At 34.9% G+C, this 12,233-nt stretch overlaps 1 long non-coding RNA gene and 1 pseudogene across 3 annotated transcripts in view; both read right to left on the bottom strand.

Annotated features, from left to right (window-relative positions):
• Positions 1-7,355, bottom strand: part of LOC149142327 (uncharacterized) — a 38,079-nt gene extending 30,724 nt beyond the window's left edge. For all 3 annotated transcript variants that reach the window (XR_016264777.1, XR_016264778.1, XR_016264779.1), the window contains exons 1-2: positions 6,660-7,355; positions 6,425-6,506 (exon numbers count right to left, since the gene is read on the bottom strand). This is a non-coding gene — a long non-coding RNA (uncharacterized LOC149142327). The remainder of the gene's footprint in view (positions 1-6,424; positions 6,507-6,659) is intronic.
• Positions 2,706-4,165, bottom strand: LOC149142328 (E3 ubiquitin-protein ligase RING1-like; annotated as a pseudogene).
• Positions 7,356-12,233: the final 4,878 nt, after the last annotated feature.

The raw sequence follows: 12,233 nt of genomic DNA, 5'->3' as shown, positions 1-12,233 counted from the left end.
TTGTTTTGGTGCGGCCAAATTTTCAGAATGGGAAATTATATATCATATTGTTTCTAAATTTGGTAGAGCCTCCTGTCCCGTTATCAATAAGGAAAAATATAAGTTGATATCGGATGAGATGGATGTAACGACTGGCCAACAAAGAGAAGCTCTATTTTGGATTAAGTCAATCCCTTTGTCTTCGGGCTTCAAATACTTGGGATGCTTTCTCAAACCTAGTTGTTACAGACCACTAGACTGGGAATGCCTGATCACAAAAATACAGAAAATGCTTTCTATTTGGGAACATTGATGGTTGACCCTTAGGGGCGGGGTGATCTTGATAAAATCTATGCTTCAAGGAATTTATGTGTATTGGATGCACTTATTTATTCTCCCATCAGCGATCATTCACAAAATCAATGCTATCATTTCCAGGTTCTTGTGGGAGGGGTCTAGCCTAGTGAAAAAATATCACCTCATCAAGCTTGGAATGCTTTCTTACCCTCAAGATTCAGGTGGCTAGGGATTAAGGGACACAAAGCAGTTTAATCTAGCCCTCCTCTGTTGTATACGTGGAGGGATTTTAATGCTCAGGGCTTATGGAGAGATATAATATTGGGGAAATATATTCATCAAAAAATTATGGAAGAGTGAGTTGTTGCGGGAGGTCCCTCTAAATGTAAAAAAATATTATATGGGACAGCTTGATGGCTGCTAAGATTTGGCTTTGTGCAAATTTGAAATGGAAGGAACAAAATGGGGCAAAGATACAACTTGGGTTGGATGCAATGAAGGGAATGAATGGGGATCATATATTACCGCCACAAATTATCTTGGCATTACACCAATTGGGGTTTAGACTTCTTGTTGACTTAATGAAGCAAACTTCCATAGACTACCCCTTTCATACATGGCCACATTCTTAGGAGTTGGGACTAAATGCAGAACTAGATCTTGAATGGGAGTCTTATAGACTCAATCTTATTGAGGTAGGGATATCATTAAATGATAGGCCTGATTTTCTTTGATGGGGTGGCCGAGTTGCTAGAGGAAACATAGAAGTCAAAGAAATTTATGCATTCATTTCTAGTTCTCCATCCCCTGGTTCCTTTGATGAATGGATTGTGCTTATGTGGAAATGGGATGCACCCTTGAAGATCAAATGTTTCTCCTAGTTGACCCTTTTTAACCGCATCTTGACCTAGGAGAATTTGATGAAAAGGAGCCTTAAAGGTCCGAGTAGATGCCATTTGTTCCATTCTGCCATCGAAGACATTGTTCAATTATTTATGGAGTGTCCCTTTCCCAAGGCCATATGGGACAATGTGGTAAGATTACTAAAGCTTAGGGTTGGTTTGAATTGGTCTTCCATTATTCAGTGTCTTATGTTTTGGTCCTTGAATCTAAGACCATATAGGGCGCTCCCCATGTATGTTATTTGGGGGATATGGCAGTCTAGAAATGCTACAATATTTGAGGACATGCACCATGATTGTTATTCTATCGGCGCTATAATTGTTTGTTACTTTCTTGAGATAGGCCCTTGGGTTCCTAGCTCTCCTCAAAGGGTTGTTTTACTTTTGGATCTGGGGACACTCTTCCTACTATAATTTTCGATTGGGCTTCTATTGGGGGATGATGTGGTTGCGGATATCTCATTGAGCTTTTTCCCAGTACGGTTTTTCGATTCTATTGGTATGGGGGTGATGGCACTAACTATAGGGTCGATATTGTGGCACTATGGGGTTTACTTCAAAGTGTTGTTTGGCTAGCCATTGAATCCATTAGGATTGTTGGAGATGCCAAAACTGTCACTGACTGGTTGTAGGGGAGGAGTGCTCTAGATGTTCCTTTGCTACATCACTGGATGGCTAATATTGATGCCCTCCATTCTTCTTTCTCTGATTTATCTTTCCTCCATGTGTACAGAGAAAAAATCATGGAGGTTGATGGCCTGTCCAAGTGGAGGTTAGATAGTATCTCTGGCTTTATGTTTTATGAGCTATGAATTGATGGAACCATTCATTCTTCTGGGTCCTTTGAGATATGAATTTTTTTCTACGATCTGTTGTAGGGTCTCTTCCATAGCCACCTCAACTCATCTTTTCTTCATAGACAATGTCCTTTGCTTTGGTGCGGCCAAATTTTTAGAATGGGAAATTATATACTAGATTCTTTCTAATTTTGATAGAGCCTCAAGTCTTATTATCAATAAGGAAAAATCTAAGTTGATATCAGTTGAGATGGATGTATCGACTAACCAACAAATAGAAGCTCTATTTGGGATTAAGTCAATCCCTTTGTCTTCAGGCTTCAAATATTTGGGATGCTTTCTCAAACCTAGTTGTTATAGACTGCTGGACTGGGAATTTATGATTACAAAAATCCATAAAATTATTTCTATTTGGGAACAATGATGGTCAATCCTCGAGGGCAGGATGATCTTGATAAAATCTGTGCTTCAAGGAATTTATGTGTATTGGATGCACTTATTTCTTCTCCCATCAGCAATCATTCACACAATCAACGCTATCATTGCCAAGTTCTTGTGGGAGGGATCTGGCCCAAGGAAAAAATATCACCTCATCAAGCTTGAAATGCTTTCTTGCCCTCAATATTTGGGTGGCTAGGGATTAAGGGACACAAAGCAGTTTAATCTAGCCCTCCTCTATTTTAATCTATGCAGGGCTTTTAATTCTCAAGGCTTATGGAGAGATATAATATTAGGGAAATATCTTCAGCAACAAAGTATGGAAGAGTGGGTTGTGGCAGGAGCTCCCTCTAAATGTAAAAAAATTGTTATATGGGGCAACTATATAATTTAGAAACCATAAGTCCAAGTCTCCCTCTCTTGCTTTGGACATAAGAGTATCACCATCATCCTCTACCCTCGCAGCAGCTAAGTTGTTCCCTTGAACATCATTTCCCTCGTCTGGTCTACTAGAAACAGTCTCTCCACTGTTTGCAGGATTGGAGCTTGTTTCAGCTTGAGCTTGTTGAGTTGTTTAAAAGGAAGCCATGAATGGCCCCACAAGAGATATCTTGAAGTTCCAGCTTATCTACCACTACCATTGACATTAGTTTCTTCATGGGTAGGAAATATAACAACAACAACACCACTAGGAAATTCTCATTGATTTGGGGCAATACTACTAGTACCGACCATGGTATTACCAGAGCTCATTTTAAGCCCAAAATATTCATTATTTCCATTATTTGATGTTCCCAAAATACCCCGTGAAGAAAACCCATCAGTATTTCCACCTTGCCCATCTGATATGTCACCATAATTCTAAACCAAACTAGAGCTTTTCCCACAGGAGCGAGCCAGCTCATACTCCACGTCATCTGTGGGCATCTCATATCCACAAACTAGACAAGAATTATATTGTTCAAACCAAAAAATAATGCAAACAGAATGGTACATGTGTTTATAAGGCATTTGTCTTACTTTAGTGCCCACTTCAAATTCATCCTTGCATACTGCACACTATGTAGAATCAGTAGCAAGAAGGTCTTGTGTAATTTTAATGATGGGCATTGTTCCTATGGAAACTTTGGAGGCGGGGGGTGTACCATACCTGTTGGGGTCATTTTCTGCTAGTTGTTGTATAAGCTGATCCAAACCAAGCCCAAGGAAATCATCCCCAAAGTTACCAGGTAATTTGGTTGGATGCACCCTTGTGTTGTCATCAACAAAGAATTCCACATTCCCCCCACCCAGACCCATCAAATTCTACATCATTTGACCATGAGTAAACATCGTATGATTGAACCCACCAAGATCCATCCAAATTTGTACCCTTCCTCCTCTCCCTCTCTGCTCCTCATCATTGGTATTACTATTGTTGGTGTTTTCATCACCATTCCCATGTTGGAAGAAAACAGAAAGGGATTGCATAATTTGGGTGATGGCATGATCAGCTGTAAGAGTTGTAGAATGACCCTCGACAAGACCTGGTCCAACTTTCCATGGCTAGAATCGCAATCCCCCTTGCTCCTTCCCCTACCCTCTCCCAGATGTATATGGGTGGTACACAACATTTGGTGTTGGTCTCTCTGTTTCCTCGACAAATCCTCCATTGCAGTGGGGACAAATGAGGCCCTCCTCCCGTGCATTAATTCTGATACTCCTTTGGCACTGATGACACCAATAACTCTGCCTTTATCTTCTGGATGACATCCTTATCTATTTCCCACCAAATTCCTCCCTTCCTCCTCTCCCTGCTGCTGCTCAAAGCACGCAATCCAATAGCATTTGCCTATTAGTGACAAGCATCATGGTGACTATAGTAAAATGATACACATCAAAATTATTTATTTAGTCCATTACAAATGGACCCAATGCACCTTAATACCTTGAATCTCAAGTCTGATTGTATCTGTTCCCATGTGATCTTCTTCTTGAGAAGCACAACCATTGCTCGGATTCCCCCATGAACTCGTGACTGCTTGGCTTTAATAAGTCACAATAATAATAATAAAAATTATTTTCTTTATTCCTTTGACAAGTACATTACATGATGACTCAAATACATTAAATGAAGACAAAACCTAGTTACATTTTCCAATAACATGGTGTCTACCTGCATACTGTAGTTTTCAACACTTGAAAGTTTTTCTATCAAAGCATTTGACACACCATGGATAAGGGATGATGCCATTTGCACACAAATTTCAGAAGTTCAATCCTATCAGTTGAACTCATCACCAATTTAACTCTTCTTTGTTACCAAAGGTTAGTTTTCTACATAGACATAAGTGATCAAATAAATCAAAAGAATACATAACACATTAATGTTGGGTATTATATACCCTACTAGCACTTTACTTAACTTAACTTGGATTCTATTGATAAAAACTATTTCTTTAACATGCCCAACTTTATCGGTCTTATCCTTAGCTCTCTGAAACACATCTTCTTTGGTCTTCAATCTCACAGATTCCAAAATATTATTTGTATAAAACAGTTTTGGGAGATAAAGTTAGCAGATCAAGAAACAGTTTGATGCATGATTGTATAAAAATAACCTATAAGGAACTAAAATAAGAAAGATGAGTGGGAAATCGCGTTAGTTCTTTATGCCAGCTGATTCTTTGTTGATCAATTTTCTCAACAAATGAAAAATTTAGAAAAAAAATATCATATTTCAATAAGAATCATCGTTTCTAGATACAAAAGATCTTTGAATGAGATTTGGCATTTTGGTCCTTAGGTGCAACCTGCTAGGGGAGACTCCAATTACAACCCTCTAGAGGAGACTCACATAAATTTACATCTTTGCTCTAATTTACAGAACTTAAGAGTTTCCTCACTTTCGAGATCAAGTATATCTCTCATCAACTCTTTGTTGATGGCACAATTCTCCTTGGACAAAATCTGCAAACAAAGGCTAAACGTTGTCCTTATAAAAGCAGGATGGAGTTGAATGATAAAAAATGCCACTATCTATGCCTGAAATCATCTCCATTGCTAGGAGAGAACCTTGAAAATCTAGGAGATCCATTTAAAGAAGGCTCCGGGAGCTTTCAGATCTCTAGGAATGCCTATCTGAAACAAAGTAAAAATAACTAGGAAGCGATAGCAGAGAAAAAAAGAGTCAAGGACTCAACCCTTACAAAAGAGATGGCTATACTAGGGAAGGATGCTCCATCTCTTGAATGCATATTTCAGTGCATGCCTTATCTTCTGTTGGAGAATCCCTATACCTCTAAACATGTTCTTTAAGAGATAAGAAAGGTTATCAGAGAAGATGCCCCTTTTAAACTGGTGTAGAATTTAACAGAAGGAAATAGTAATCCATGTAAGTCTGACTTCCCCAAACACCACAAGCTGTGTTGAAGTGTAGTTCCATATAAGATCTTTCATACACACATTATAATTTTGAGTGAGTCCCTGGAAACTAAATTTTGTAGAAGAATGCTTAAATGAACATATATTTATGTTAAAGGCTTGGAGTTCAATGGTTCATATGATGAGATTCCATCTTGCTACATTCACATAAAATATTTATTTTCATTTTTTCTAATTGATATTGAGAGACAATCTTAAGAAAGTAATTCATATTCCATAAAAGAATTATAGAGATGATTGAACCAGGTTGCAAGAATTCATAGTTAATTCCAGTGATCAAAAGATGAGCTTCTTAAGGAGGCCTTGAAAACTTTCATGCTTAGAATTCGTGTGTGGGATCATTTAAGTAGCAGAGGTGCTTATATTCAATTTCTGATATTGGAAAGTTTAAAAAAACTAGATTCTAAATTGAAATCAAAGAATTATCACCATTTTTTTGCTATCATTTGCTATTGTCATTTCTCATGACTGAATTATATTGCCACATTCAAAACAATATGTTGTTTTGATTGTAATTCTTTGTGCTTCAAAAGTTTTGCAAAGAAAGATGCATTGATCTAATGACATGTAAAATTTGCTTAAAATTACCTTAAAATCCCTTAGAAGTAAAGAATTAGCATCATTCATCGAAAAATAACTTGATATGTTGATCATCATTGCAACCTATTCCCTGTAGTAGTAGTGTTCCACAATAATGAAAACTAAGGTGACGAATAAAATTTGCCAAGCTGTAAATATTTTTCTGTGTGGGAATAGGAAAATATTTGAACTAGTCTGTATTTCATGTTTTACATGGAATTAATGAATGACCTGGAAATCATACCTTTAAAAAATTTGAACTCTAGCTAGCCGAAGTTGCGTGATATAAGTTACAAACCACTAGTCTAAGTCTCCCTCTCTTGCTTTAGATATAAGAGTATTATTGTCATCCTCTGCCCTTGTAGTAACTAAGTTCTTTCCCTGAACATCATTTCCCTCATCTGGTCTGCTAGAAACAATCTCTCCATTGTTTGGAGGACCGATGCTTGTTTCATCTTGAGCTTAATGAGTCGTTGCAAAAGGAAGCCCTAAATGGCCCTAAAAAAGAGACCTCGAAGTTCTTGTCCCTCTACCACTACCATTGACATTAGTTGCCCCATGGACAGGAAATATAACAATAGAACCACCACCACTAGAAGCTTCTCAGTGTTTTGGGACAATACTACTACTGCCGCCCATGATATTGCCATAGCTCATTTCAGGCCCGAAGATTCAATATTACTGTTATTTGATGTTCCCAAAATACCCAGTGAAGAAAACCCATCAAGATTTCCACCTTACCCATCTGACGTGCCACCAGAATTCCAAACCCAATGAAAGCTTTACCCATGTGAGCGAGCCTGCTCATACTCCACGTCATCTATGGGCATCACATATCAACAAATTGGACAAGAATTATGTTGTTCAAGCCACGGAAGAATGCAAACATAGTCGTACACAGGTCATTTGTCTTACTGCGGTGCCCACTTCAAATTCACCCTCACATACTGCGCACTGTGTAGAATCAATAAAAAGGTGGTCTTGGGTAATTTTAATGGTGGGCATAGGACCTATGGAAGCTTTGGAGGCGAGAGGGAATTATAATATCATTGTATTTTCTTAAGAATTTAAATAATATTTAACTTTTAATATATTATATTGTTATCAATGATGGGCATAGGACCTATGGAAGCTTTGGAGGATGGAGGGAATTATAATATAATTATAATTTTTTAAGAATTTAAATAATATTTAACTTTTAATATATTATGTTATGATAATATATTTTAAATGAGATTGGATATGATAATATACCATAGATGAAACTGGATTAGAGTTAATGTATTTTTGTAGAAATGAATATTGATTATGTAAAATATGTATAAATTTTACTTTCAAATATTAATGGTGTTTTTTTTAACTAGGTAAGCTAATAGGTGATTTAGAGATTCAAGTATTTAAAATAAATGCATATTTTTTAAAGAAATTGTGTAAAATATTTTAACATAAAGAATTTTTTTTAGTATTTTTTAATAAAAAAATTATGATATATTTTTTATTATATTTATTTTTTATATTTTTGAGTTTGTTAGAAATATTTTAAGGAGTTGTAGAATCTTTGTGGATGATTTTTGTTTTTCATAGTTTTACATAATTTTTTTCTCTTATTCCAAGTCCACCAGGTCCATATTGAGATATTTGCACCAGGTCCATGGTCAAACTAGTGACTACTACTATAACAACAAGAGTATATCCAACAACCAATAAACTAGATATATCAAGAATTTGTCCGAGAGACATTTGTAAGTCTCCCAACAGTCCTCAATAGCAGAATTCAGTTGATAAAAATGACAATTTTGAGAATGAGATAGATGTCATGGGTACATCAGGACAAAGTCAAATGGAGGTGAAAAGGGTATTAGACAATGCTTAGCCTAGCCAATTTCAAAAAGGGACACCTTTGGTGTAATTAAGGCTTTTCATATACAATGGATTAAAGTAGGGAGGGGAGATTATGTTATTCAACCAATTATTTTTAATTAAAAATTTAAAAGTTACAAGTCATGTACATAGAAGTAAAGTATCTAAAATAATTAGTGGTAATTTATGTCCATGGGGCATATAATAGATGATGGCATGGTGTATTGTTAAGGCATTTTGTGGTGTTAAGGTCACTGATTTGAAACTTCGTAGGTAAAAATCGGGTCATGTTAAGGGTGGGTGTGGCCCACTCCCATTTTCGATAATTTGTTAACCTTTGAATTTAATTCCCTGTGAATGTGATCAAATGATATAACCCTAAAGATTCTAATAAGCTCCATAATTCTAATCATCCTCTGATCCAATAAGGAAGTGTATAAGGAAGTATAACCTTTCATCCACTCTATAAAAGCCTTTGAATCTCCTATCACTTGTAAGTTTAGATTGTTGAAGTGACACAATTAAAATGACTAACATAAACGACTAATTCATATTATTGTAGTTCTTGTTAGGTAGTCATATTTTTGTTCCTAGACTAAATTAGTCATTCACGTTAGTCATTTTCAGTAGTATTACTTATTAGCTAGTCATATATTTTAACTCGAGACTAAATTAGTCATTTATGTTAGTCGTTTTTAGTTGGGTCTCTTAATATTTCTAATTTTTGGTAGTATTTCACTTGAAAAAGTTGTGGTGACTAACTTTTTTAGTCACTTAGTCACTAATTTCACCATTTTCTGCTAGTGCTTGTACAATCACATACTTGGCTTTTTCCACATTACTATGGTCATAGTCTACACAATCTTTACCAAGGATCAAATTCAAAAAAAAGCTTCACATCTAAATACTTGTATAAGTGAGTGCTTGACACAACTGTAGACATACTGGATGAAATACAAATTCTCATCCCAAAAGTCCCATTCAAGTTGACTTATCATCAAACCAAGATAACATAACATTCCAAAGATAACACACTTTTTGTAGATAAGTGATTGTACATGAATTCACATTTCAAAGTACCAAAAAGGGAATATAGAACAAGTATTTACAATTTTACAAAGCAAGCTAACTGTACAAAATAGTCTACCCATTCTTTGCCTAACCAGAACTATGGGTTCTCTTTCTGCACCCGCTCTGCTTCAAAGGATGCTTCAAAAACTACATTGGTTTCTACTTGTCCACCTATCTCTTTATTTGAAAAGGATCACATGACCTCTTTGTTCGTCTTGGTATGAATTTCTGGATCAAGTTTCCAAAAATTTTCAATTTGGTGCCAATTCATGCTACAATGGGTACACAAATGCTTTCATTTGCCCATCAACAAGGAAGTCTTCATAATAGGGAAAGATTCCACATATTGTTTCCCAAGGATTTGATTCATTCTTTTGACCACCACCTTACATTGCTCACAATTAGCCACACAATGGTCAGATGCATCACAAAATGAGCAAGGAAAAACATTTCCCATAAATAATAAAAATCACCAACATTTCTAGAATCCCCATGACACTTATACTTGTCCTTTGGGCTGTGATTTTGACGAGAATGACTAGAATTTGGATGTCTCTTGGAACATTCATCTTTCTTTGGAGACAATTTTCCATCATCACTACCATCATGGTGTGACATATCATCACTTGATGATTTCTTTGTGTCAACAATTTCAGAGCACCCTCCTATCTATTCATGAACATAACCCAATCCTTCAAATCATAGTTGTTCTTTCATCTTGATAAGATTAGTGATACCTTGGCCATTGACTCTGAGGCCTCTTCCATCATAACCCATCTGATTTAAAAGCTTCATACCAATACCTTTGGTATGCTTTTCAAAGGTTGCAAAAGATGTATGATCAACATTAGCTGAAGGAGTAGAACTAGAAATTATAATTACCTCCTTTGGACTATCAACCATATTTTTTGTTTCAGATGCTGATGAAGAAGTGGATGATGACTCTATCCAACCACTTTTACCAATGGGCACATAGGGAGAATCCTTTAGATGCTGCCAAAACTCACAAGCATCATTCTCAACATAGGTTCCATATCCTGTGTACGAACCATGTCCACAAATTAGATTCATCTTAGGGGGTTTATTTTTTGCTTCAAGGATGGAACTCTCACCAATCTGTAGGCGAATTTTCCTTTTCTCCTCCTCTGCAATTTCAAGCAATCTCCTCAGCTCAACATTCCCAATTCGAAGATATCGATTAATCTCCTCCAAATCTTAGAGTATCTTACGCTTCATTTTCTTGATCATACTTGCAACTTGGTCAAAACCTACTCTAATACCACCTAATCTAGAAATGGAGGAAATCTCCTTTTATCAAAACCGACAGTCCTTTGACACTTTGCAAGTTAAAAAAATGGGTCTTTAAAAGTAAAATAAGTTTCACATCCTCTTCAAGATGGTGAGTTAAATTTTCACATGAACTTAAAAGAGAAACAAATTCACATGTAACTCAAAATGTTAAACATGAAGAGAAGAAGCCAACATTTGATAACAGACTTCACCCCTCCTAGGCTACATCTTCGGGCCTGCTCCAATACCTAGACCACTATATTGATTTTTGTACCAAATGAGTACATACAACTTGTTGACAATAGAGTGGCTTGTTTATCCTACAAAGAATTCTCACTCAGAAAGATGACTCTGTTTCTGGGAAAACTTTTAAAAGCATGCTAATGTGTCTCATTATATGGCAAAAGCAAAAAAGTACTTAAATGAAAAAAGATAAAAAAAAAAATAATAATATAAAAATATCAATTAAATGAGTTGAGTTTCATACTTGTTAATTATAAAAAAGAAATGCTAAATTTGTAACAAAGCTAACTCACAATAAATTTTAGTAAAAGCTATAGTGAACCTATTTAATGGGTTTAGAAAATATAAATAATGTTATAAAAAGTAATTACTAAATTTGCAAATAAGTCAACTGAGAGTAAATATTGGTAAAAACTATGGTTAATCACTCACAAAATATAAATAACTTTATGTAAAGTTAAATGCAATGCTAAACCTCTTTAATATATATATATATATATATATATATATATATATATATAGAATTAGAATTTCTAAACAAATAATTTTATATATTATATTTTGAATAATATAAAATATGTTATTATAATCACAATTAAAAATTTTATTATCAAAAGTTTAAAATATATTTTAAAAATTTTCAAAAAATAATTTTAACATTTTGTTATATGTTATTTTCAAATTTCTATTAAAAAAAATTGATTTTTTAAACTTGAAAGGGTAGTTTCTTAGGTCGCGGTTTTATATATACGAAAAGATGATCATTTTTACTAGTATTTTAATAATAATTAAAAAATATGCTTACTTTTTATTTTTAAATTTGTTTAGCAATCTTTAGAATGTTTACAACACATCTCTTAAAGAAATTAGAATTGAAAAACATAAATCAATAGAGAAATGTGGGGTCGCAGTTTTGTCACTACTTAAAAATTTATGTAAAATATTAATGATATCTTTTAAAGAAAATGAATAAATTAGATAAAAAATATATATTAAATTTTAGAAAAAATATGACATGAAATTGAATTTAAATTGACATGTTTTGTCTTCTTTTACCACCAACTAATTTTTGATGATTTTGTAAATTTAAGAGTAAACTTTCTAACTCCATTTATTTTTATAAAACTTCTTTGCCACAAAAAGGGAAAAAGTGATACACATTAACATGCTTTTAGGTCTTTTCGATCAACTAGCCCTCTAGGTTTGGCAGCTACCCTAGAAACAACAGTTTAAAGCAATTCGTGATTTCTTCTATGTATAATAGACAAGAGAAAGAAAAAGGAACCAACCTGGATGTTCCGCTCAACTCCTTGCTTGATCTCTCTCCCCCTTGACAGAGCTTGCAACTCCTCTC

Source organism: Pinus tabuliformis, chromosome X (genome assembly GCF_031772625.1).
Source record: "Pinus tabuliformis cultivar Carrire ecotype Pingquan chromosome X, CPIR1, whole genome shotgun sequence".
Classification (NCBI taxonomy): Eukaryota; Viridiplantae; Streptophyta; class Pinopsida; order Pinales; family Pinaceae; genus Pinus; species Pinus tabuliformis.
Note: the sequence above shows the minus strand (reverse complement) of the source record. Positions and strands in the feature narration are given on the sequence as shown.